This window comes from Colius striatus, chromosome 4 (genome assembly GCF_028858725.1).
Source record: "Colius striatus isolate bColStr4 chromosome 4, bColStr4.1.hap1, whole genome shotgun sequence".
In the NCBI taxonomy this organism is placed as follows: domain Eukaryota; kingdom Metazoa; phylum Chordata; class Aves; order Coliiformes; family Coliidae; genus Colius; species Colius striatus.
The window spans coordinates 23,741,794-23,769,705 of NC_084762.1; positions in this window are offsets into that span (position 1 = coordinate 23,741,794).

The window sequence follows — 27,912 nt, forward strand, 5'->3', positions numbered from 1 at the left end:
TATTAAAGACAGGAGCCACAACTTGAAAAGAGACTCTTAATTTTTTTTTTTCGTCCGAACTGTGTACCCTAATAAGGTAATTCAAAATATGTATGATATTAAAATGTCAAATCAGATCACTGAATCTGACAAAACAATGTGTTTTTGAGAGGTGTTTGTGCCTCCAAAATTAGGTGCAATTATTTTTCAGCAAATGTGCATATGGCTATGGAATTCTAAGGCCATTGAACAAACTCCTGATAATGAAACAACAGTATCACAGTATATTTATATGCATTCATATTCATTATTTAATCTAAGACAGAAATACCTATCCAGTGGTATTAACATATAAATACACTCTAAAAAGTATCAGAGAAGTTGTAAGGGATATTCTGATGAAATAGAATGTGATCCAGTGCAGTTCACAGTGATCACAGCCTGCTTACTTGATCACATACACAATGACTGGGAGCCCCTTAGCCATATATTACAGGTGCTTACACAGTCTTATATGAAGTTATTTTGGACTTGTTTGACTTGGAATAATGAATCTATTGAAGCTCCAACTGTCCTAAAGCTCAGTAGTCCAAATCATAAAAAGATTTAATCATGCCACGCTAAGCCGGTTTTGTATAATTTTCCCTTTGTTCCACAATATGAGAAGGTATTCATAATAATGCATTGTGATAAGGTACATTTTATGAATGTTGCAGGTTTTTTGAAAAATGACAGATTTGTTTTTCCCCATGATTTTTCTGATGTCTTGCACCAGGCAACAACACTGTATTTTCACTCCATAGCCCATCTCTCAATATGGCTAATCACACATTAGTTGAAAGACTTTTCCTTCGCTGTGCAGTTGACTTGTGCTGTCTAGACTTAAATATTGCTTGTTTGACACTCTTAGAAGAAGAAGCAAAACTGAAACAAGCAAATTATATCATGAGTAAGTTGTACGAGCACTAAATTGTAATATAATAAAATTCTATTATCAGGCAAAGAAAAACACAGCTTTCACATGAAAAACAGTTTAAAACTCGTGCATCATCACTGCCCTTCCTCAAGTGATTAAAACATAAAAAGAGGTGTAGGAATAAATTTGCTTTTTTTTTTTCTTGAGGAACTAACAATTGACTTGTGGGGGCTTAAGAAGCAAAATTTCTCTGGTGCAGCTGTTGTCTTATTGTTAGATAAGACAAGGATTAAGCATACAAATTGCCTAATAAAGAGCAAAATCTTTTCTTTTAAATTTGTTTTACTCCCTCCTATCACAATGGAAACTGAATATGCTTAGGTTATATTAAGAAAAAAATCTTACCCATGTTATAAAACACTCTTATGCTGGGAAAATAGCTTCTTGTTTCATGGCAACTTCTTGTTGCATGGCACTGAGTATGAACATGTTTTACAGGGTAAATCCTGCTGATTGAGACCAAAGGCCTACCTTTATCAGTAGATTTCCTTCAACAGCGGTGAGAAGCAGATGTTTGGAGAGAAGTTTAATATTCAGTCTTTCCTCGATGTAACATGTTTCTAGCTTCTAGGATACCTCAATATGTGGACCTCTGAACCAGAGAACACTACTATGTTTGTGTTTAAAAGCATCAATAACTTTAAATTTAATATTTTCAGCCACCCTCTTTGAACCTTTTATGTTTTCTTTCTAAAAAAATCTGACATTGAGTTCCACAGTACAAACTGCAAGAGAATTTATGTCCTTTTGCCATCGCATATATACCCTAAACCTGATAAGAGGGTCATTGTGTGCTTCCAACTTATCATATTATGAGTAATAGTGAGTTATGATATCACAGGCAACCCCTGAGCCAACTGTGATTTTTACAGACCTGCATCATATTTCTCAGTTAGTTTATTTCCAGAAAGAGCAATCCCAGTGTTTAGTTTCTCCTCATGACAGACGTCATAGTCAGTCCTCTTCTTTCATGTCTAGTTCTATTTGATAACTGGAGTGTATATCTGAAATCTGTAACCAATTAGTTCCACAGCTGAACTGAAGCTGCCAAAAAGTCTACCCATTCAGATCCGAGTTTAGTTTTCTGTTTACTTAAACAATAGTAAGAAGCCGGTGTTGCAATGCTGCTTCATCTTGAAGTACTAAAATTATGATTATTCAAAAGGTAAACTATTGTTTTTCAAATCAGTTTAACAGCCCAAAAATATTTACTACAGGAGTGTTTATATACCTTTGAGAACTGGTTATGTGCTGCAAGATGTTTGCTGTGGATATTCAGTAGTATTGACCTTAGTGCCATTTAGTCTCCTGTTGTTTCTTTGTCATTTATTGCAGATATGTTCACAAATGCCTTTTTTCCTGTTCTGTTCATTAAAACAGTCTGTGCCTAAGAAGAAATTGTAAAGTTTTGGAATTAAAATTTTGAATTCATAGCTATAAGAATTCACGTCAGGAAATATCATGGAATAATTTCTGTCTACTGAAGTGTGGCATGATTTGTTGAGGTTGGTTTTAGTGAATATTTCCAAATTATGCAATAGCAATTCTATGTAACGCCAATGATTACTTTACTACACAAAATGGTTTATATCATGTTGATGTCAGTAATTGTCTGTGATAGATGTCAGTCCAAACCAGTGGTAAGAGTCTGCGTTTATATGCATACATAGCTAATATGTTGTATAGCTTGTTCTTTTAAAGTGGTATTCATACTTCCATGAATAAGATATAGTCACAATTAAGAGGATTCATATTATCTTATTAACATTTTTAGTTTGAAATTCTCAGACTTTTTTCTGCATTACTTAATATAGTTGCTTTTGCACTAGGACATTTACATTTTTTTAAATGTATCATTTCTTTTCCAAGATATCTCCTTTCTCTAGTTCTTTTCAAAAATTGTTAGCTGGAAGGTTTGTGTTGTTCATGTCTATTTGTCAGATTTTCAGCATCTCATTGGAGATCAATACAAATACATCAATACATCAATACAAACTGTCCTGAGCTTCTGATAAGAGTGCTATAGGAAAAGCATGGCTTGAAGGTCATTGGAAGACAAACAGCTTTATAATCATCACAGAAATACTACAAGTAATGTAATAATTTATTGAATGTTGCCATCATGCAATTTTTTCTTGTACCGTAGTAATCTGAAATTTCCAGTAGTCTATGCTTTACAAAAACTGTACTGAACACTGGGCTTAATTTTATAAGGATATGTTTAACCCTTGCTAGGGAAAGCATTCTCCTTCTCCAAAGACAGACAGTCATAAGGTAGAGATAGCTTTCATTCTGGCCCCAGAAAATAAACAAATACTGAATCAGGAAATTAAAAACTACTCCCTGAAGTTAGATATGTTATTAGATATTGCTGCCCTATAAGGGTAGGAATGCAGTAAAATTGCATCCCCTGGCTGCATGAACTCTACCAGCAAATCTTCTGGCACACATGGAGATAAACTAGGCAGAATGCCTTTCCACTTCTGCACTATGTAGTACATGACAAGAGACAGTCTATAAGAAAAGTGTACATTATAATATGCTGCTACTGCTACTGTTACACTCAGGTGCGTCTGGAGCTTGGACAAGCCCAGGCACACAGAGAATGAACCTTTATCATTTCAGCCCTGGACTAGTGAAGCAGAGAGACTCAGTCTGTCAGAACCAAAGAAGAATTGACCTGTTTCTTGAGGACTTCTACAAAGATACAGATTTCTCTGGCAGAGCTCATATCTTTCAGAGACAACTGCTTAATTCCTTTTTTTTTTTTTTTTTTTGTGGCAGGTTGTAAATGATTGAAAAGATCTAGCTGGAGATTTTATACACTGCTCTAAATTTTCTCATTAGGAAGAAAAAGCTTTGAAGGGACAACACTAATTCTCTTCTCACCTCCCACTCCCCCGCCCCCCTCCACTTATTCCCCAGTTGGTTACTGTTGCACCAGGCTTAACTTGCTTAATTCCTTTAAATCATTCAATATCCTCTGGGGACTGAGATTAGAAAAAAAATCAGGCTGCAATTACCAGCCCATCCAGGAAGAGAAAAAATCCAAGATATGTTCCTGAAAGGGCAGCAATGTCATCCCAGACAGTGGTTTCTATTTGCTCAAGCAATTCACTCAGTGAGAATGACACCTTATCCAGCATATGTGATCTTACTATTCCTTTCCTATATGTCTTGTCCTAATGAGTCTCCTAGCCAGTGGTAAGCAGTGCAATACATTATGTTTTTCATACTGGGGTTTTATTGATGCTCTAGATTAAATTATATTTAACTGCTATGGAAACAGTTCTGATGCTGGAAACATTTTTAAAAGACAACTTATGAGATTCCCTAGTAGAAGTTCCATCTTACTCTGAGAGCCAGAAGATTGCCTCCACTCTATTTAGTAATGACAGAAATCTGAATTTCCTATAGGTCAGTCCGAAATACTGGCCACTAGTACACTAAATACTGACTCCATTAAGTATACCAGATACTTACTCCATTGAGTAATTTTACTTGAAGATTTCCTATGTAATGTTAATTTTATTGTCTTACAAATATTGCTGTTTCTTAGCCCTCACAGTCAAAAGAAAATCTTTAGGTTTATTCAAAATACCAAAAGCAAAGAAATGTCAAGCATTTCTTGATTTTTTTTAAAAAAACACCTAACTTTTATTCCAGTGTGACTTTAGTCAGACAGACTAACAGAATCTGAAAAAATAAATATCGACCACAGTGGATTTCCAACAAACGGTTCTTTTGAACCAATACACACTTCCCTTGTATCAAAGGGACTTTCTTTCACATCTGTGTCATTTGACTGTATGTACAATCACTAAAGGAGTGAGAGAGAGCATTCCATGTCATCCCTGTTTTGGGGCTTTGTCAGGTACAGTCTAGATTTCACATATCTGTGTTTCCTACATACAACCTCTATATTGCCATAAAACATGACAGTAAGGTTCAATGAGAGCTTCCCATTTCTCAAAACATGTCTCTGAAGCTCTGTCTTTTGTGCCTTTAGTTTATGTTAAGGTAATCTAGTCTGAATAGCTGCACCACAGTGAAATATCATTTGAACTATCATGTTGTGTCACTAGTTCACCTAAAGCTCTAAGACCTTTTACTGACACATCTCATAATTTCTGTTGCTGCAATGATACAATCTAAATGTGAAATTCCTTTGGGCTAATACAGAAAAGAATATTTTCTGTCCTGTTGGATACAGGTGGGAGTTGTGAGAAGGTATTAAGAGTCTGACAGGATTTGATAACTTACATCTGCATTGACACAGCACTATGACCTTTTCAAACTATGATGAGATCAAAATTCAGCTTATATCTCTGGACAGGCCGGTAGACTGAGTAAAACAGCCACAATGTACTCACAAATTAAAGGTTGCATGAACTCTGTCTAGGACCAACTCTCATGCTGTAACTTGAATCCTCTTTAAAGCAAATACAAGATTTGGACCTGGTCAGGTTGGGTGGATAGATCAAGTTAAACAAGTTAAACTCCAAAGTTTGACAGATGCTTCAGGCATGCTACCTGTTATGAAATGTTGCCATCAAGTATACTACATTGCCAATGAAGGAAAAATACAGTTCTGGAAACAAGCATGAGCATTTGATTCTGTGGAAATCCAAGCCTTATAGTTCACAGAGTGGTCTTTTGGTCACTTGGTTATTATTTGATTGCAAACTGAAGTAATGAAATCACTGCCTCTAGCTGGTCGTGAGACAGCCAGAAACCTCTCAGACAGGGAATAGAATTCTCTTTCTCCAATATTAATTTCTGTAGTTTGCTAAATAAAATATGAGCTACATTGGCCCACAGTTTCCAGACTCTTGTGGAGCTCAGTCCAATACCAGGAAATTCATGAATGAGGAACTAGGGTTCCTAATTATGTATATTGGTGTGAAAATTCCTATTTATTTTACTGGCACCAGGAGTACACTTTTTTTTCATTCAACCTTGCTTACTAGTAAGGAAAATCAAATTTCTCCTAAGGCCAAAAATGCACTAACAACTCCATATTTTTATGGTAACAACAGTAAATAAATTTAATATTGCAGTTCTTCAGTTTTGCCATATTGTCACCTAAAGCATCAATAAGAATGTGAGTCCAGTTTGTTCTGCCTATTTCTGAAGGTGTCATAGAAGTTAAATAACAAATGTGTAATGTTTCTGTTTTGGATGTTGTTGTAAAGGAAATTAGATAAACATTGGATTATAAATCAATAAAACGTGATAGAAGATGATGCCATCAGTTAGAAAAATGTGTCATACTAATACCTGATCTCTCCTCTTACTTGCTGAAAGTAGGAAAGAGAAAAGTAATTAGTCTTTTGAGTAGTCCAGGCACTGATTGATTGCATCCCATACTGCTTTCTAATGTATGTTCTAGAATACCTTATAAATCATATATAGACTGCTGTATCAGTTCTCAAAAACTCAGCTTTCAAAATAAGGAAAGAAAATTAAGGTCTGAGGGGTTGTGGTTTCTCTTCTGACTGAGGGCCTTGATTCAGTTCAGTATTTCGGTGCACACATGGCCTGAAGCAGGTGCATGGTACTATTAAAAATGTATGCTTAAGTACCTTTATGAATGAAAACCATTTTTAGTCTTTCAAACCACTGTGACATTTGGTACACATTAGAAAATCATCTGACAGGAAAAAGGTCACACAAAGAAACAGGAAAAGCAGATATTTTCATTAATATTATTATAAGCTAGAATTTCAAGTCCACAATACAGTGAGTTTTACATGGCTTCACATTTCACTGTTATTATGTTTGTGTCTTTTCCACTTGTTTCTCTATGCAAGGTGACTAGAGAATTGTAACCACCCTACTGAGCCTCAAATCACAAGAACACTTTCTTGCAGACATTGTAAGCAGCACAAACTAGAGGTGACAGTTTTGCCTGTTCCAACCTGCATTTTGTAAACCTTTTCCTTGGAAGAAAGCAGTTGGAAAGATCTTGAGAGATGCAGTGTTGATGAGCACCTGGATCTCATGACAACCAGTGCCTGAACAGAATCTTTAGTCCCTCTGATCTGTGTAAGCCTGATGAAATTTCTTTAACCTAGGAAATAAGTCTAGAAGTTTCCCAGTACAAATCAGCTTCTCCCGTCAAGTAAGAACAAAAAGACCAAGAGAAGATAAGAAAAGGTAGGTCACTATGATAGAAAGAGAAAGCATATTTATAAAGACAGGAAAAGTAACTAACAAGGCCTTTGCCATTCAAGCATTATCTGTACTTCTATGATATTCATTTTTATTTATTTCAGGCTCCTGGGCACTGGCATCTCCATCTCCTGCGCTGCAGTTAATTTCAGCTCTATGTTTTCAAACGTTGAAAACTGTTCAACGTTCAAGAGCTTGGGTCTGTTCATAACTTCTTGTGGGAAATACAGAGCCTGACATTTCTTTGACTATAGATACAGACAGAGTTTTGAAAGAGATTTGGAAATATATAGTGATGGTGGAGAATGTTGTAACTCTGGTAGAAAGCAATGTTTAGCAAAATATATTGATAATTATGGGGTTTTACAGATGCTGTCAGTCTCATTGAATAGAGATGAAATAACTGCTCTTATTACTCCTTTAGCCCACTTTTTTAAAAGATGTAGGAAATAAGGCTGAGAAGTTATGTAAAACAACAATAGAGTAAATCTATGTTTGAGCTATTAACCAGGAAAGTTCATAAGGCCTTCTGTTGTTACGTCCTCTCCACCTGCTGATGAAAGAAAGCAGGGCATTGCATCTCGGTTAGTATTTAGATCTGTTTGAATGTGCATGAACTGATAAACTGTCCTTCTGAAATACACTAGCAAAAATTTATTTGGAAAATATTTTAAAGTTGTATTTAATATATAGTTATTAAAATAAAAAAAATATTATGATCTTCTGTATAGGCATCTTTTGATGTTCTCCTTATTTTTCCATCCAAAAAAATGTCATTCGTGGAATCAGAAGACATAAATGGAAAACATCCTTTTAGATCACTTAGTCCATCTCCCATCAAGGGGGGCAGACTAACCAACTTAAGTCAACTTTTTTTATAGATAGTCAGTAAGAATGATGCAGAAAATTGTAACCAAACCAAGTCCATGTGCAGCACATAGTAGTCATTTTCCTAACTATAACTATGGGAAATTTCAGAGATTTATAAGATGATATACTTTTTCTGCCAGAATTATTTTTGGGGCTTTGAAGACCAACATGAAACAGGTTTGAAAGTATTTTCAGAATCTGACTTCAGACTAAATGATTTACCCTTCAATACGTGACCAGATTGAGCTGAAACCTATTTATAATTTAGTTCAGGGTGTTTGTCATACTTACAGAGTAGAACCACAATGGTCGAGTTCCTCACTGGGGCTATGTGGGAGCAGCCCATCACATTGGTTGCAGTTACTGGTACCAGGCTCACACGATCCACCCAAGTCTTATGTAAACTCTTGGTGACTTCAGCATTTTTAGTCACTGTAGTGAAAAACTGATTATCCTAGAATAAACAAAGTCCTTACCATTGGAAGGAGAGAGGAAAAGAAGAAAATGGGATTGTTCATCATTCAATAATAAACTGCAACTTTTTAAAGTACAAATGTCCAAAGTAAACTTTCCTGTGAAGTAACACTGCTTTCCTGCTAAATTATTGTTGAAAGGATTTACATTCAAAGGGAATAATGAATAATCCTCCTCGTTCTTCACTCATCCTGTCAATGAGCTCATGTACTAAGCAGGACTGAAGGCTTATCGCAAGATGCTAGAGGATCAGGGGACTGAAGGGATAAAGTGACTGTCAAGTTGTGCTGAAATTGGAAAACACAAAGCTGGTTTGAGTTGCCAGACCTGCTCAGATTATTAAGACTGAAGGCTACTATTGCACATAGTGCTTTGTCCAGCCTTCTCATTGCAAATCTTACTGCCTCAGTTAGCATGTTTGGAGAGTGAAGAGCTCATTCCCTTCTGTATTGAACTGGTATAGATCAAGATTAGTGCTTTATAAATCACTGGGCTAACAACAACATAAAATAGATGAGACAAAATAGAGAGACCATTGCTTATTTTCCGTTATGTCACTCTTTTCTCTACTAACTCTCTAGCTCTGAAATACCTACTTATTTAAGAAGGTGAGGATTATTAGATGTATGGGGTGAGTTTTCTTCAAGGTCAGAGATGATAACAGGTGCACTGTGTGAACGTGAGTAAGATTTCATCTTATAAAAAACTATCAGAATAGCACCACACACCAGAAATAAACACACATGAAAATGTTAAGACAGAAAGTAGCATCTTTAGATGCTTCATGATACAATTTCATATATTACAGATGTCAGTACAGCATTGATGCCGTGTTTTTTTCTCCAATAATTGATTCCACATACAAGAATGTTCAAAAGGAGAGATTTCACTGTTTTGCTAAACACTGATTCAAGGACCATGCACCAGGCTATGAGTAGTCCCATCTACACTGTTCTCCTTATCATGTGAAAAAAACAATTTAATTGATTTTCAAAGACACTTTGTTGTTTTTTCCTTCAGAAACATTTTGGTCGATTATTTTTGCTATTCACATCTGTCCACAGTGATATTAATCTTTGACATTGCCACACACAACTGAATGCACAGAGATCTTTTGGCATTCTGATAGAGAACCAGCCTTTTTTAAGACCTGGGTCTCAAATCTCCCTAGTTGTGTAACATCTGACACATCTTCGATGCTTGTAATGTTCTCCAAGCAGCTCCTTGCAGATAGATATTCTTGTCATAACTGACATGCTGGACAATGTGTTTAATAGAGCGGCAAAGGATTACAACAGCAGCACAGAGGCTGAACTTCTGCCCCTTTCTCTTCTATCTGACATATTCTGCAAACACTGATTTCCACTTAAAAGTAAAAACAAATGGTCTTTCCAAACAAATCCTCCCATCATGGTAAGAGACCCATTAATTAGGGCAATAGAATCCTGTGGCCTCAATAGTCTACTGGGTGTTTACAGCATCAGCACTTGCCTGCCCCACACCACAAAGTCGGCCTCTCTGCTGCTGAGCATCACCACTGAGTGATTCATTGAACAAAGTAGAAATAAAGGAAGAAGTCAGAGAGGAGAGGAGAGGACAAGAGAAATATCATTCTCAGCAGTGTCCCTTAACGAAAGATCCTACCCCTAACAACTATTAGTTATAAAATTTAAACCACTCTGGAAGAGAAATAAACATGTTGTGAACTACTGTTCCCAAATATCGGATATTTGATATAAAAATTGTAAGTCTTATGAAGAAAATGTCTTTTAAAAATATATTTAGGTTACTGTAAATAGAAGAGACTGAAAATTGTCATCATGGCAAATGAAAATTGTATAGTGATACTTTATTTATTAACTTCCTTCATTAATTTAATTCTCTTTGTATAGATTTTCTGTAGCCTTTTTTTTCCTAAATTATACACATCTTCATTTATAATATACTAAGCATTGGAAAATATTTTATACATTTCACCTAAAATATTCACAATATGCTCAGTTTGAAAAATTTGATTTCCTATGCTTGTATCTTCAGTCACAAGATCTACATCTAAAAATGTCCTCAAGGGTATGAAAAATGTTGCTAGGTCAAAAGAAGTGTTCTTCAGAGTGTACACAATTTGTTCAAACAAGCATCTGATAGAAAGCAAGACTACAACTCAAGAGTGCTGTGATTTAGAAAACCAATAGAGAACATTCAGATAAAAGACATGCAGAATTACAGTGATAAATAACAGACTGAAAATATGAGTGAGATCTCAGAAAAAACACGCCAAACCTTAAGTACTTAGAGCAAATACTCAATTACAGATGATATAGCAGTCTTAACCACAAAGAGTTAATCTCTGCTATAGCATTTTTTAAGAAATGTGTGATATTAGAAAATTGAACCATCTCAAGGAGGATGCACAGTTACATGCTAAGAGTATTTGAAAAAAATAGTCTGTTAAGCACTGAGACAAAGAAAAATGTGAGTCATTACAACAGCAGAAAATATAAACTGAAAAAATGTATGAATTCATGATGGTTTGAAATGGGAAAGTATCTGAAAATTGTTATTTTATTTTCCAGTGATTCTGAAAGACAGAATGCATCCTACAGTACAAGGCAAGAGAGATGCTATAAGGCATAGACATGTATAAGTTGGTTCAAACAATATCCGTGCATTACTTTTAACAGTAAGCAGCTTTAGCTACTTGCAGACAGTGGTCTAAAAGTTTAAGAGGCACCAAGGTAGCACTCACTGTGTATGATGAGGAGCAACACTGCTGTTCCTTTACTAAAATGTTATTTTAACCTGAGAAGCTGTAGTGCTGAGACAGAGGACTTAAAAATAACTTTGGAGAAGGCAAGCTGCCATGGCCTTTGCAAGAGGCTGATTACTGAAGCTGTGAAGATGATATGAGAGATGCAGAAGTCACCAGGGCTGACCTGGAGAAGACCCTGAGGGTTCAGCAGAACATACAAACTTCTGTCATCCAAACACCTCCAGGGAAAGAGTAACATCCAGAGTCCTTCAGTCTCAGCTGAGGAATGCTGAGTAAGTTTGTATCACTGAACACCAAGAAAAACAAGGTTTAATTGGAAAGTCTCTATTACCTTGTGTTCCAGTTTAAGAAAATTTTTGAAAGTCATCTCTTCACAAAGTAACTTTTCAACAGTTCTGTATACTATAAACTCTTTCTTAAATTGACATCATCTCCTATCAGTGTCAGGACATAGAAATGACCTGACTTTATTGGCTAGCAGATGGAAGCTATTTCAAAACCCTAGAGAGTGCATAATTATTTCCATTCAAGGAATGAGGCTACACTTCCTCAGAAACTTTCCTAAAATCATATCAATTATAAACAATATTTGAAATGATACCTGGCCATAGGTTTTGGACCAAACACCTTTCCAGCAGTCCACTGTATATGAATAATTTTGTTATGTTTAACATTCAATGAAGTTTTAAAACAAGGAGAAAATGCACTGATTTCTGTTACTGCGTTTGTTACACATTTCATGAATGTCTATGAGTTTTTCTATTTATATATCGTATTTTCGCTGTTATGCATGGTATGGTCCTCTAAATATGAGTTTGCTTCTGCTTTAATTAGGGAGACTGAAATGTCTTAAATGGGTGCATAACAAATATTGAACCACAAATATAAGACAATGAAACACCTCTCCTCAATATCAACTTTAATAGCTGAATAACTATTTGTTCTATTATTCTTGAAATATGCTGGATTTAGCAAAGGAAATTCTCTGTCTGTTGTTTGCTGTATTTTTTGGAAGAATTTGTTAAAAAACACCGAGAAGCTCTAATTTCAAATATAGGATCTTCTGTGAGGCTATATAAACAAGTGGAAGCCGGTGACTATTCAATTCTGGTAATCTCAAGTTTCATTTTAATCACATTTAATACTTTACAACTCTGTTTTTTTCACATCAAAGGGTAAGATGAAGGAACTGCTTGACATGTCTGTGCCTGTTCTTTAGTATAAGCATTGTAATTGCTTGATCTTTATCTATAATGATATCATTCAATTGATGTCATAAAAAGGAGAAGTTTTGTTCTGTGTGCAATCCCATTTGGTTATGTTTACCCCAAAGAAGAGAGAAGCAACAATAAGATGTGGATTTTGGTTTCTGCGTGTGCATGGGGTAGATCATCAAACAGGGAAACTCAGAAAGATCCAGTGGGAGGAAGCACATGACTGGGGTATACTCCTACTGGCATGTCCTCCTGGGAGGACCTGTCCTCTCAAGTTCAGAGAATCAAAGATGAGGAAATTTGTTTCTTCTGCACATGTCACAAGTGCCAAAGCGTAAGGCATTGGAAGGAATGTGCTTTGATAGAGCAACAACTAGCCAAGACTTTCCTTTGCCACTAGGCCACAATATGGATTGGCAAATTCACTTGCTTGGAAGTAGATTCTGGTCATCGCCGTCATAGTTTAAGCCCAGCCAAGCAACAAAGCACCATGTCCCCTACCCCCAGCCTCCCCGCAGTGGGATAGGGAGCAGAATTGGGAGAGGAGAAAAAGTAAAATTCACAGATTGAGATAAGAACAGTTGATAACTAAAATGAAACTAAAGTATAATAATAACAACAATCATAATATATTATAAAAATAATAGCAATTTTAAAAAATTAAATATAACAGAGGGAAAAAGAACATCCCAAAAATGCTGCACAATACAATTGCTCACCACTCACCAACCGATAGATGCCCAAGCAGCCATCTGACCCTCCCAGCCAGCTCCTCTCAGTTTATGTACTGGTCATGACGTTCTATGGTATGCAATAGCCCTTTGGCTAGCTCAGGTCTGCTGTTATGGCCATACTCCCTCCCAGCTTCTTGTGCTACTCCCATCCTCCCTCCCTCCCCCAGCCGTTTGCTGTCAGGGCAGGGTGAGAAGAAGAAAAGGCCTTGCTGCCATATAAGCACTGCTCAGACATAAACAAAACATTCTCTTCTGCATAACCTCAAAACACAGCCCTTTAGCAGTTACTATGAAAAAGATTAACTCTATCCCAGACAAAACCAGGAAAATCACTTAATCTGCTATAGACAAATAACACAGATTATATGATATAATGGAACCAAGATACTGAAATAGCAACATTCTCTGCAGATGAAAATAACGTGTCAAATTGGGTGCTACAAGACTTAGTAGTTCCAAAGCAATGCAAAGCCAAAGGGAGAGAAAATTAAAAGCCTATAATTTTTCTTTCTTTCTGTTTGAGAATTTGGCTCACCAAAACCCACACTTAAAACAAAATGACTTTTTCATTGGTCAGTCATTTGAGGAAATAAAAGCAATTAAACGGCACATTGATTTTAAATTTCCTTCTTCCACACTTCAAATGTATCTTCTCTGGGAACTAGCAATGAAATATTGTTATTTTACATCCACTTCTAGCTACGGTGCAGGACTTCACAAGTCAAGCTTGCAGAGTGTTATTCAAGGTGGTGACTAACAAATTAAACTGACATCCCCCTTAAAAGCAAAGAAAGCAGTCGATAAAATTTTAGGAGTAATTGTATTTGGTTTAAGATAGGGACAGGCAATTCAGGTAGTTGAAATGTTGTGCTGAATTATGTGTTAGAATAGAACTTCTAAATAATTCTATGGAACTGTGAGAGGAGCCCAAACTGGACCAGGTTTGCTGTCAGGGCTTGTAACTGCGAGTGAGACCCATCCTGGAGCAGTTAGTGAATAACTACAGCCTGTAGGAAGTACTCATGTTGGAGACATTCATGGAGGACTGTCTGTCATGGGAGGGATGCCACCCTGCACTTCCACTGCAGGTAGACAGCTCAGATGATTAAAGAACAGCTACTATGTGTGAACTATCAGTAATCAAATCCATCATACAGCCTTAGTGAAAGACAATAGGTTTTTAAATTCGAAGTTAGATAGGAGGAAATAAAAACGTAGGAGAAAAATCTCCCATCTTCATATAGAGACATTCAAGATTAGTGTCATTATTTTGGGTTTCCTCTCCCATAAATGAGAGGGAAAACATAGTTATCAATAAAGACAATAGTAAATTGAAATAATCCAGTACACTTCATCTGAAGACTCTGAGCAGTTTATAATCACTAATTAATTAAGCCTTGCAGCACTTCTGGAAGGCATATTCAAATTGAATAATGTATTTCTCAGGAGATCCAAATTGTAGGCTTTTTACAGGTTAACTGTAAAATTCTGTATATAATATATCACAGACTCACAGAATCACATAATTGTTTTTGTTGGAAAAGACCTTGAAGATCATTGAATCCAACCAATGTCTCAAGATCTAAGATATAATATATTTTTGAAGTCTTTCGACTCCAGTGAAATAGTCACACTGTGACACCTGCCCACGGAGGCAGAAGAAACAGAGCACAAACAGGGGTGTGTGCTTATAGCAACTGCAAAATAATGGAGAAGGAAAGCAATGGGAAGTTGAAACTCACTGGACTTTACATGCTTAGAAATACATTTAAGGTTTGGTTGTCAGTTGTTTTCTTCCAGAGAATTTCTTCTCATGCAAAGCAATTCAAGCAATTCAGGGAAAAAGCAGCCATCTGCAAGAGGTGGAAATGGCTTGATTTCTTTCGAAGAGTATAGGAACATTGCTAGAGCATGCAGGAGTGTAACTAGGAAGGCTAAATCTCTTTTAGAATTAAACTTGGTGAGGAAAGTAAAGGAAAATAAGAAGGAGGTTTCAAGTACATTGACTGCAAAAGGAAGACAAGGGGGAATGGAGGCCCACTGTTAAACACCAAGGGTGCCCTGGTGACAGAGGATGCAGAGAAAGTCGAACTACTGAATGTCTTCTTTGCTTCAGTCTTTACAGCCAAGGCCAGCTCTCAGGAAGTCCAGTCCAGCAAAGATAGTAGGATTCCCTGGACAACAGAGGACTTGCCCTGGGTGGAAGAGGACGAGGTTAAAGACTTGTCCAAGCTTAATGCTCATAAGTCAATGGATCCTGATGGGATGCATCGAAGAGTGCTGAGGGAACTCACTGATGTGGTTGCTAAGCCACTCTCCATTATTTTTGAACAACCATGGAGGACAAGCAAGGTGTCTGAGGATTGGAGAAAGGCAATGATCAGTTTTGAGAAAGTAGTTCAAAGTCCCGAGGTAATTAAGAGTGAAAATTCAACAAAAATACCCCCTCATCAACAAAGATTTTTACTATTTATTACTTTATTATTTAACAGTCCACCAGTACACAATTAGGTGGGACAGCTAATCGTCTGGGTTTGTTTTGTTCAGTGTCCCTCCTTTTTTCATTAATTCAGCTGTGATCTGTAGTTCTCTCGGATTCATCGGGTAATAAACACAAGCTTTGACTTTTTTCTTTAATGCAGATGCTAACTACACACATGGCTACATGTAGAAACATTTGCTTGTAACTGTCCTACTGGTAGCCTACTTTGGCCATTGGCATGTCCGTAGAGCTATGGTGTACAGTCTAGTTAATCTATTTGATTATCCAAGCATCATCCCGAATTTATTATTCTCAAATTTGTATACCTTCTCTGCATATCCAAAATTATACTAGACTTTTGGCAAGTGTTCAGTATGCTTCTGTCCATCTTCCCCAGTTCTTTAGAACCCGACAAAGAAAACCATGTACATACACTTTGAAAAGCTCAAGTTCTGCCCCCAGAGACAGCAGCATACCTGAATATAGATTTAGACTGTAATAGCTGCTGTTTGTCGGACTATCTGCTGACTAAAAATGGCATTAGTTTCTCCCTTTCAGTAGTTTCCAAGTTGTAAAAAATAGCATTAGAACAAGACAAGTGCTGCTGATTAGTGAAGGTTTGATTGTAAAGATGTAAATATATTCTCACTGATCTAAATGTGAAAGTAGTGGAAAAATAGTCATAGTGAGTATGACAACACAAATGATAGCTTGTGGCTTCCGTTGGTATATCTTTGGCATGTATGTCCTATAGCACTTTTGCATAGCTAGGAAATACCCGTCATTGTAGCTCCAGTTTATTATGAAGCAGTCCACTGAAAGACCATGAAGATCCACAGTAATGTTATCTGTGTTTCTACATACTCTCCCTTTACTGGGACAGTTAAATTATGTATTTAACATGGAACAAAACTGACATGGTCAGAAATCACTTAAATTAATGAAAATTAGATAGAGCACTGTCTTCTTGGTCACAAGCAAAACCAGCCTATGGATTTGGGGAATACAGAGTGCTACATCAAGATTTCTATCTTATTTTTCTGCAAGAGAAATTGTTTCTTCGTTGAGTGCTGTTTGTTATTATGTTTAAGTGGGTCAATACAAAGTCACATCTCTGAGGTAGAGGAATAGATGCATTAACACAGAACAGTCTGTGGAAACAGAGGGTTAAATGCTTTCTTTCAGTGGTTCAGGTTTAAATCTGGCAGATGCTAATGCCCAAAGAAGCAGCCACAACCATTGTGTTCTAAAGTTTCTTCTGCAGGAAGCCAGAGCTGGCTTTCATGCAACCACACAGCAAACTTCTTGAGAAACTACTGCTCACCCTGAACAAGCTTCTTCCCCACTTCTCATTTAGTTTTCACCTTACACCATTTTAATCAGTTCAAGTTGAAGCCACATGTCCATTTGCTCCAGCATGAACAGAAGAGTAGAAACGACCTTTTCAGCAGCAGCACAAACATACCATAAACTGATTGTGGAATTTAACTTAATTCTTCAGACACTTTCGAGTTATTTGTGATAGCTTAATAAATATATAATCTTCAATAAAGAAAGTCTGGAGCTGTGCCTATCATAGGGTTGTAAGTAGAACTATGCCAACTAAAATTCTATTTACTATGTTTTGAAAATCAATATTCATTTTAAAAAAGAAAACTACATTGAATTTCAGAAAAAAACCCCTCACCCTGGTTATAGAATCTGCTACCAGGAGATTTACAAAGCAGCCGCCTTCTGTGCCAATGTGATCCAAACCAACCCAGTAAACCATACTAACCTAAAAAAGAAAATACAAAGAAGATGCAGTGAATAGAAGGAAGGAACCATATCAAACATATCTCATTTAAACCTACTATTACTTCTATACAGCACCAACAGACTTCAGCCATCAGACTAGAAACACTTCTACATTAGGTAGTAGCTAAATAGTAACTTTTTTAGACTAGATAGAGTTTATGTCCTTATTTTGAATTTGTAGAAAGTCCTGCAGAGACCTGTGCACAGTAAAATACTTTTCCCTTCATGGGTTGGAAGGTAAATTATACACATAATAAAATAAAGAGCAAATATCCAACCTCTCTGAGAAGAACACCTATACACATAAGGGTGAGGAGGACATGCCCTGCTACCTCCAGTACTACCTTCAGGGTAGCAGTGAAACAAAAGTGAACACTTGGGGAAAAGCTCCTCTTCAAACTCAGTCCAAACATATCAGAGTACCAACACCCTCAAACCACTGCAGGGAAAAAAATAATCCTTTTCTAAAATATCCAGGTGACTACATCAAAACACAATTACCAGCAGTTGGAGACAAGAACCAAGAAAAAACTACCACCACCAGAAGTCTAAACATTGAGTGGATAGAGAGAAAACACAGGCTCCATGACTACATTACAAGAGTACGTAATGGCTCACTGGGGCCTGCAGCTAGTAGACTCTTCCAAGTGTAATGATCTAGCAAATATACCTAAAAGGAGAGGTGGAAGAGAATGCATCAGTGGTAATCTGTCAAAGGAAGAAAAGTCCTTTTTTATAGATCCTGTAATAGCTGGTTGTGGTGAGAGTTTTGTGTACTGTAACTGTGAAAAAACTATCAGACCTGCTTGTTTTAACTTTGGTTCTGCATGTCTGCACTCTCATAGGAGACATAGTTTGAGGTGCATGAAATTAATCAGAGCACCTTCAAAATATATTTCAGATTTCCATAGGTAATTTATAATAATATTGCACACATACTTTGAACTATTTTGGACTAATTTCAAACATGTTTAGCCACTTTTTTAATGAAAACGGAAAAGAGAGTCTACTCAGGTTTTTCAAATGGTCATAAATGGTCTGAAGTCCTACAATGCCATCATGGAACTGCTGACATGATCTGTGCTATCGTGAGAATAAGTGATCTATCACTGTCCACTTTAAATTATTATCTATATCAGCCTTGCTTGCTAGACTGCTCAAAGTAAGCATGTGACTAGGACTTTACTTTTAGCTACAGTTATGAATAAGCATATTTATAACAAAGGAAATCAAGGAGGCTTTTTTTTCTTTTCCTGCAGAAATTGACAGTTATATGGAACAACTGAGATCAGTCATTGAATTTGTATTTTAAAGATTATGTCTTTGTAAAATCTGTTTTTATATAATATTTTAAAAAACCCTTAAATTAGATTACCAAAATAATACAGATAGATAAGTTTAGAACTTGGTAGTGGAATTCATGGAGTCTACTACAAAAATTTGTGAAATTTTCAAGGAGCTTTGGTCTTTTTTCCTGCAACATGTTTGTTTGCACCTAGAGAACATACATAAAATGTACTCATCACATGCATGTTTTTTTTCCTTTATATTTTATGCTTAGGAGTTGCAGTTTGGCTGTGTGAATCTATTTGAATGACACTGGAAACTACTTGCTACAGACAACTGTGTGAAGCTGTTAGATGAGTAACTGTGATAGTACGTTGCCTGCCAAACAAAAGGAAGGCAGTTCTGGTTTGTATTTGTGGAACATACATAGATCTAGACTGCAAAGCCCAGACACATGCCAAATTGTCTTCTCATTTACGTGTGTAGAGCGTCAGTGACACTGGGCTACTGAGTGACTGACTCCAGCAATTGTGGAAGAGGAAATCTATCCGTAATTTAAATTAGAAATAACCAAACTTAGTAGGTTACTAGTAATCTTGTATTTCATATACTGAAAACTAAAATTCTCATAATAAGGTCATAATAATGAACCTTAAATGGAGAAACTGTTGACTGTGAAAATACAGCTATTTCTAAAAATGTTAACCAGATATCTAGTTGTCCAGTAGTGAGAAGTGGCATGGGTGGCCTAATAGAGTTCAAGCCATTATTTAACAACATGGCCCTGAAAACCAATAGAAGAGTTCCTTTTTAAGAATGATTTTCAGTATTGTATGAAAAAACAATGTAAACAATTATAGGCAGGAATGTATATGAGCTACAACGTCACGACTACTAGCATGTACACAAGCTATCCATTTCTTTCATTCTGAGCACTATGTATCCCAACAACTCAGATAATGTAGATCTGTATTAAAAATGTTCAAGGCTTTGGTTTTGTTTTTCCAAACTTCTAACCTCACAAGTGTCAAAGCATTTACATTTTAAAGAGAAAATTCTACTAGGTGAAGGTTCTGTTTTAGTATTCGCACGTGGGTTAATGAGTCTTTTCTAAGGGTTTTTTCTGTTGTTGGAAAAGCCACTATGTACTGAAATAGTCTGAAGCTTTGTCAAGCTACAAGGCCTATCAGTTTATAAGAAGTGTGTAGAGTGTGCAGATGCTGCATCTTTTACATAACTTATAACAAAAGTTGGGTTTTTTCTTCCTATTTTTAGTGGTTAAAAACAGTGATGCTTTTTACTTAGAGAGGTTGAACATATTTGCATAGCTTAGAAAAGCATTCATTACTATTTACATGTCACATTATATATCTAACATTATTTCAATTGCATAAAAATTACTAAAGAAGTACCAAGTGTTGTAAAGGCTACACTCTGTAAAACAGCACAGTGACTGTAACCGCACTGAAAATCCTTTTTGATGCAAAGAATGACCGTAAGAATGTGCTCTTATGACAGTAAAGGATGCATTTTAATCTCACTAGAGATAAACATATTTTTAAATGGACTATTAGAAAGCTCATAAAGAAAGAAAACTACTTTTTTAATAAGCAATGTGTTACCAAGGAAGGTGAATATCTTAGTGGCTGTGATGGGCAACACTTTAAAGGGATAACCTTTCCTAATCGACCTGATTATTACATTAGGGAAAAACAGTTGATTCAGTGTTTTACTAGCAGTTTCTGAGACTGGTGGAGCTAAATCTTATGCCTAGCTATGCCATATCTCCATAATCCCCAGGTACCAAACGCTAACTTGGTGGTTTTTGTAAGCTCTCCCTAAGAACCACGACATTACAAGGCAAGATACTCTCCTCTTATCAGTCTGTTTCATGTCTAATAAAAGTCTAATTCTCATCTACCTCTAGGATTCTGCAGCTTTTGTTTTCTCCAGCTATGAGTGAGAAAACTTCATTTTTTTTGAAATCAGACTCAAACAATACATTGAAAATCTAACACAGATGTAAATATTACAGGCTGCTCTAAAAAAATTTTAATAGGTAAACGAGCCATACAATGCATTCCTGGACCAGAGGATAGGTTAATACACAATATGCTTTATTTTCTTTGCAGATAATGTTTGACAAGATAGTAAGCCATATTTGTGTTCCTGCATGTGTGTTTGTGTGTTTATTTCTATATATCTCCTGCTACATCACTAAAGATGTCCCAAGTGATTGACTTGCTTACTTCCTTCTTTTTTCTTCATGACTATTATTTATAAATTTCTGTATCTACTATCCTATTTTCTGTCTGAAAGTAATGTCTGATTTTTATTTTTAATAGTCAGTTCTTTCAGTACAAATTCTTTCATCAGTGTCGCTTTCCATAGAGAATTTTCTAAACTAGTCTTTCCTGGAAACCAAACAAAGCTATATTTAATATACAAGAATTCCCAAGGACACTTATTTTTCTGCACTGCAAACAAAGCATTTGTTTTTTGGGAAATTTTCATGTATTTTAGATCAGAATAGAATGTGAGAATAATAGAAGAGGGTACAGAGATTAATTTGGGCCAGATAAATTTAGGTAGATAAGAAATGTAAAGAAAAAAGGAAAAGGATTTGTAAAAAATGTTTTTTGAATGTTTTGGAAAAAAAATGCACTTAAATTTTATTTTTTGGTAAATCATTCTAAGACCCACCTGGACATGTTCCTATGCAACCTGATCTAGGTGAACCTGCTTCTGCGGGGGGTTGGACTAGATGATCTCTAAAGGTCCCTTCCAACCCCTACCATTCTATGATTCTATGATTTATAGAGAAAATGTACTGGTAAGCGGCTGCAGAATATTTATTACAAGATATAAATTTTACAATGGTATTTTAAAAATTACTATTTACAGGCAGAAAATAATAGAAATAGAAAAATATTGTGAAACATTTTTTCTGGAAAAATCCTGTGATATCTGTGTTTATACAGGAGCGACTAAAACGAAGCATAGATAGCATTTTTTACAATACAGTGACAAATCTCTGGTACTAATTTATGATGAAATTTTAGGAGAAGATTCGGAAATCCTTCAGTCATTAGATACAGACAAATCTGCTTTAAGATTAAAATATTTCTGTCTTTGGAAGTACTTCTCTAAAATATTTTCAAACATAAAAGAATAACATAAATCTAATTCTTAAAGATACATTATTTTATCAGTATAAATGTCCATTAAAATGTGAATAACAGCGTCCATGACTTTGCTTAGTATCCTGCTAAGCTTCTACCCTCAGTTATCTTTTGCGAATGAGTTAAACAAGCAATCATATTTTCATGTAGATAGCACATAAATCAGTCAAATCATATCTCTCCATAGGTACCGGAACTTGAAAAAAGTTCTTAACAAACCCACAGCCCCTGATAACCTTATCTGTAGTTTGATCACAGCCAGCAAGTAAGCACTGTACTGACACTCTCTCACTCCTCCTGGTGAGATGTGGAGGAGAGTCAGGAAAGAAAGTAAAACCCATGGTTTGAGAGAAGAACTAGCAACAATGATACTAGTATTAATAACATAGTTACAGTAATTGTAATGAAAAGGAATATAACAAAAAGAGAGATATAAAATCCCAGGAATGCAAAAAACAAAGAGCTGCATAATGCTCACCACTCACTAACCAATGCCCAAGCAGTGATCTGCCCCTTACGTCCAGCTCCCCCCAGTTTATAGAATGGGCCTGAAACTCTGTGGTATGAAATAGTCCTTTGGTTAGAGTCCGAAACATGCTCACTTCCAGCTTCTTGAGCACCTTCTCAGTCAGCAGAATTTGGGAAGTTGAAAAGTCCTTCACTTAGCAACAACTAAAACATCAGTATGTGATCAACGTTCTCCCACTAAATTACACAGCTTTGCTGTGTGAAAGGAATTACCATTATGTTGGTAGCACATCTCTAGGTCTTTTATTTTAAACTAAATGTTTGCTGTTCTTTGTTACCACCTCCATCCGAAATCAGGATGAATCTTAATAACATATGGTTAAAGTATGACTTCTTTCATATCATACTTGATACCAACGTTTTAGTACTCAGGCAGAAATTAATGGATCTCGGTTAGTTTCAGAAAGTCTAGAACTGTCTGATTTGATTGTCTACTTTCAAGGAAAGGACAGGAAAGATTTTGGTTAACAAAACTCTAAGGCATAGTAAAGCTGTCATTACATAACTAAAAAATTGTTATCGATACCTCAAAACTGACATTTCTGATACCACTGAAAGTGTCAACGAAAGCTTCACATAGTAATGTAGGGTCATGTTGCCATCAAACTGGAAAATGTCTTTGCAGTGAAATTATATAAGAGGTCGTTACAGTATATTGTTCAGCTTTGAGCTCTTCCACTCTTTCTCCATTTGTACACGGGTTGCTTTGCAAATGTGCTAGAGGACTTTGGCTTTTTTTGTTACAATTGCCACTCAGGTACTGTATTGAAGACTAAATCACCAGTATCTTGGCAGGAGGAATATATACAAACTGATGCTAAAAAGGGTATCTTTGTGTACACATTGGCTTTAATAGTGAAATCATGGAATCTTATAATTTATTCCAACAATAAGCCTTTTTGCCTAATTAACTGATTTTGCTCTGATGTCCAGTGTAAAATAGTGATTAATAGCAGCAGCAGCAGCAATGCCTCCTGCAAGACAGAATTCCACTGTAAATTCCAAGCTTTTTTCTGTGTTGGAAAAAAAGCTATATTACTTTGACTAAACATTAGTAACATGGCTTCAATCCCTTCCACAATACCACAGAAAATTCAATTCACTTTTGTTGAGATTCCCTGAGGGGTGCCCTGCTAGTAAAGATGATGTGAATGCTAAAAGTTTACAAAAATTTAGAGTGATTGATCAATATCCCAGAAAAAATCCATTGAGGGTTATTAAACAGACAGTTATGGTATCTAGATGAAGAAACACCTAAGTAGACATTTCTGAAGGTTGTAGAGTATTTTCAAGAAATATCACTGCTTATTTATACTGTTCTTGTACTTTAGCTTAGATATCTAGGACTAGATGATCTTTAGAGATCCCTTCCAACCCTTAGCATTTGTGATTCTGTGATCTTCTATTGACCATGGTCATAGCTCTTCAGCTCCAAACATCTTTGGTGTGATCAATTCTTATAACAGGAAAAAGGTATCAACGGTTTTCAAGAAAATTATTTGCTTGTCCTTGCGTTTTTCTTCAAACAAAAATATAAGAGCATTTTAAGTAGTGGAAATCTCAAGGTACACTATTCTAATCATTGCCAGAGAGAATAAGACATGAGATAGTGAATTGACTAGCACAGTGCCCTCTCTAGGCTGATCAGTCATCTTCTAAAGTGAATTAAAGACATAACAACACTATTACTCTTTAGGACTACCTAAATTTTGTTATACTGGTGTAGCTATTTTCAGTAGAATTCTGAATGCCTAGGATATCATGAAGTACAACCAGCATTATTTCTGCAAAGGAAATCCTTGTTTAATAAATTTTTATTCTTTTTTAATTTTTGAACACATCTATAACAAGACAGAAAAAGAAAAAGTGGTCCACATAGTTTAATAAAACTACTGAATAGTCTTTGACATTGTCCTCGAAAAGATTATATAGAAGAAACACTCCAAAAGAGACAACTGTGTCCTGTGCTGTACCAAGCACAGCATAACTAGCCAGTTGAAGGAGGTGCTTCTCTCACTCTACACTGCACTGGTGTGGCCTCATGTCAAATACTGTGTGCAGTTTTAAACTGTTCAATATAAAGACATCAAACTATGTGACCAATACAGTGGAAGGTGTCAAGGGCAGGACTTATGAGCAGTCTCCTCAGGAAAGTGGTCATGGCACAAAGCCTGTCAGAGCTCAAGGAATGTGTGGACAATGTTCATAGTCATATAGTTTAGTCTTAGGTAGTCCTGTGAGGAGCAGGATCAATCCAATTTAAGTTGGACTCAAGTTGTCTCCACTTTGAGATATTCTATGATTTTATTCTATGATTCTATGATTCTGTAAAACAAAATAAACTTGAGAGGAGTTGCAACATTGTCATAAAGAAATAGCCAAAGAGTACAATTAAATGATCAATTAAAAATCAAACCAAACCAGTCAACTGAACCCAGAAAGCACTTTATCACATTCAAGTTTCTATTGTTTAATGTTTGTCAATAGTTCAAAAGAACTGTAGGACAGTGGTGATTCTACTTATTAAAGTTTGCAGATATCACTTTTTAGTCAGGAAAGGTCACAGAGGTTGAAAAAACTTTGGAGAGACCTAATTAAAGTAGTTTACTCATCAACACAATAAATGTTTTATTTCATATTGAAGATTAAAGTTCCATTTCTCCAACACTCAAAGGGCTTTAAATTTATGTAAGCAACTCCTACATTGCTATGTATTGCTTGATATGCAGCTCTAGCTGGGACTCTAAAGGACTAACAGGGTAATTAACATTGACATACAATGACTTTTTATAATTAATGATATGACCTCATTTGGAGTACACAGTGCTGATCACCTATAACAAATGAGACATTGCAGAACTTTGGTTCTTGAAAAGTATGACCAATGGAGTGGAAATACTTGTATATGAAAAGAAATTGAGCAATTAGGATTGATCACTGAACATACAGGAGAAAGAGCCATTATATACATATACATAGACGTACATTACATAAGAAAAGCATTAGAAATTAGAAAATTCTGTTCCTTTGTCACATAATACAAATGCAAAGAAACTTGATGACATTAAAAAGCTATCAATTAAAAACTGATTCAAGGAAAATTTCATTCATTAACCATAAACTGCAGAACTTATTGCCACAGGAATGCAGTCTCCAAAAATACAGGAAAGATGAACTCATTCTATGATTATTAACAACAAACTAGGCAAATTATCACCATAGTTGTCAGAAATATCATGATGCTGGACTCATTGAACTTGGAAGTGTCCTTTTCTTTATTTTCCTGACTCATTCTCATCAACAGGCTGGAGTACTTTTTCGTTCAGTCTCAGATGAAGATAAAAACTGCCAAACTATCAAGTATAGAGACACTTGATTTAGACTTGCAGAACAATGTATTTTCACCCTATTCATGTCCTAAACACCTTTTAATGAAAGGTCATAAATGAAACCAATCAGTTCAGGTTTATGAAACCTGAAGTGCCTGAAATCAGTGATGTCCCAGTCCAGCTGGAGCTTGCCAGTAGTCCATGACACAAATACTGACATAAATAACAATAGTAAAGTAGTAACATAACCAAGTTTTAAAATATTTCTTTTGAAGAAATTAGAAGAATATAGCAATAGAGAAATTCCGTAGAAAAATCTTCCACGGACAGAACTTGTATAGCAGACCCCCATACATCATCATGTCATTACATCCTCATTGCTGTCATCTGGTAAAGCTCTACCACAAAGGAGCTTCATTGATTTGCCCCCATCAAGAATCACACCTTATGCATTCCTTCTTTCCACTTGCTTTCATCTCAAAGCCTCAAGTTTCAGATAAATGTCTAATTTTTTCACTGAATTTAAAGTTCCTTTTTCACCTGTTGTGAGTCACTTCCAGAAGATGCATTTCACATATTTGGTTGACATTAAAAGAAAATAGACATTGATTTTCTTGAGTATTCACAATATTTTTTCCCTAACTGACACTTTGTAAGATTTTTAAGCATAAGTGCCAGATTCAGTGAAAATGAAAAAGGATTCATGGTTTACTTACTTTGACTTTATTTGAAAAGGCACCGACAAATTGTATGACTCATTTTAGCATAGGACATGGCTGTCTCTTTTCCAGGTGAGGCTTATAAAAATGTACTGGTTTAGAACAAAAGCTTCTAAAAAACACAGCCATAAAGAAAACCTACATCTGTCTCAATATCGTAAGATGAAAACCAGCTAAGGAAGGATAACTAAATAAATCATATTCAAATTTGCAAACTACCAATAATAAAAAGAACAAAAACATTTATGCAACCAAGTCAGTTAATAGACTTGCACAAAGCAAGTGACTACACATCTTCTGAATAGGTTTGCAGTAGTGGTGATTTAATCATGGTGGTTCTTCTTTCCCAGATGCAAGACTCTACACTTGCCCTTGTTGAATGTTTTATGAATATATTATTATGGATATATTGAACAGTGCTGGTCCCAGCACTGACCTCTTAGGTACTCCACTAGATACAGGTCTCCAACTAGATTCTGCCCCATTGATCACAACTCTCTGCCTTCTTCCATTCAACCAGTTCACAATCCACCTCACTACCTGATCATCCAACTCACACTTTCTCTGTTTTGCTGCCAGGACGCTGTGGGAAATGGTGTCGAATGCTTTCCTGAAATCAAGAGAAACCACATACACAGCACTAGCACCATCTATCCACCTGGTTACGTCTTCATAAAAAGCTGTCAGGTTGATCAAACATGACTTCCCTTTGGTAAAGCCAAGTTGACTGCTCCTAATGATCCCTTGTCCTTTCAATGCCTGGAGACAGCAACCAGGATAAGTCATTCCATCACCTTTCCAGGGATGGAGGTGAGGCTGGCCAGTCTGTAGTTACCTGGGTCCTCCTTCTTGTCCTTTTTGAAGACTGGAGTGACATTTGCCTTTCTCCAGTCCTCAGGCACCTCTCCTGTTCTCCAGGACTTACTGAAGATGATGGAGAGTGGTTTAGCAATGACTTCTGCCAGCTCCCACAGCACTCACGGGTGCATCCCATCGGGCCCATGGATTTATGCTCAACTGATCCTTAACCCAGTCCTCATCAACCAAACAAAACTCTTCGTTTAACCTGACTTCCTCTGGAGTCCAGGGCTCCTGAGGACAGTCTCCAGCGGTATAGACAGAGGCAAAGAAGGCATTCAGTAACTCTGCCTTCTCTGTATCCTCTGTCACCAGGGCACTTGTCTCATTCAACAGGGCACCTACATTGCCTCTAGCATTAGTTTTATCTGCAATGTATTTGAAGAAGCCCTTCTTGTTGTCCTTCACTTCCTTTGCAAGGTACAACTTCAACAAGGCTTTAGCTTTCCTAGTTGCCTCCCTACATGCTGTGAAAATAGCCTTATATTCATCCTCAGTGGCCATCCCTTCCCTCCGTGATCTATAAACTCATTTCTTCC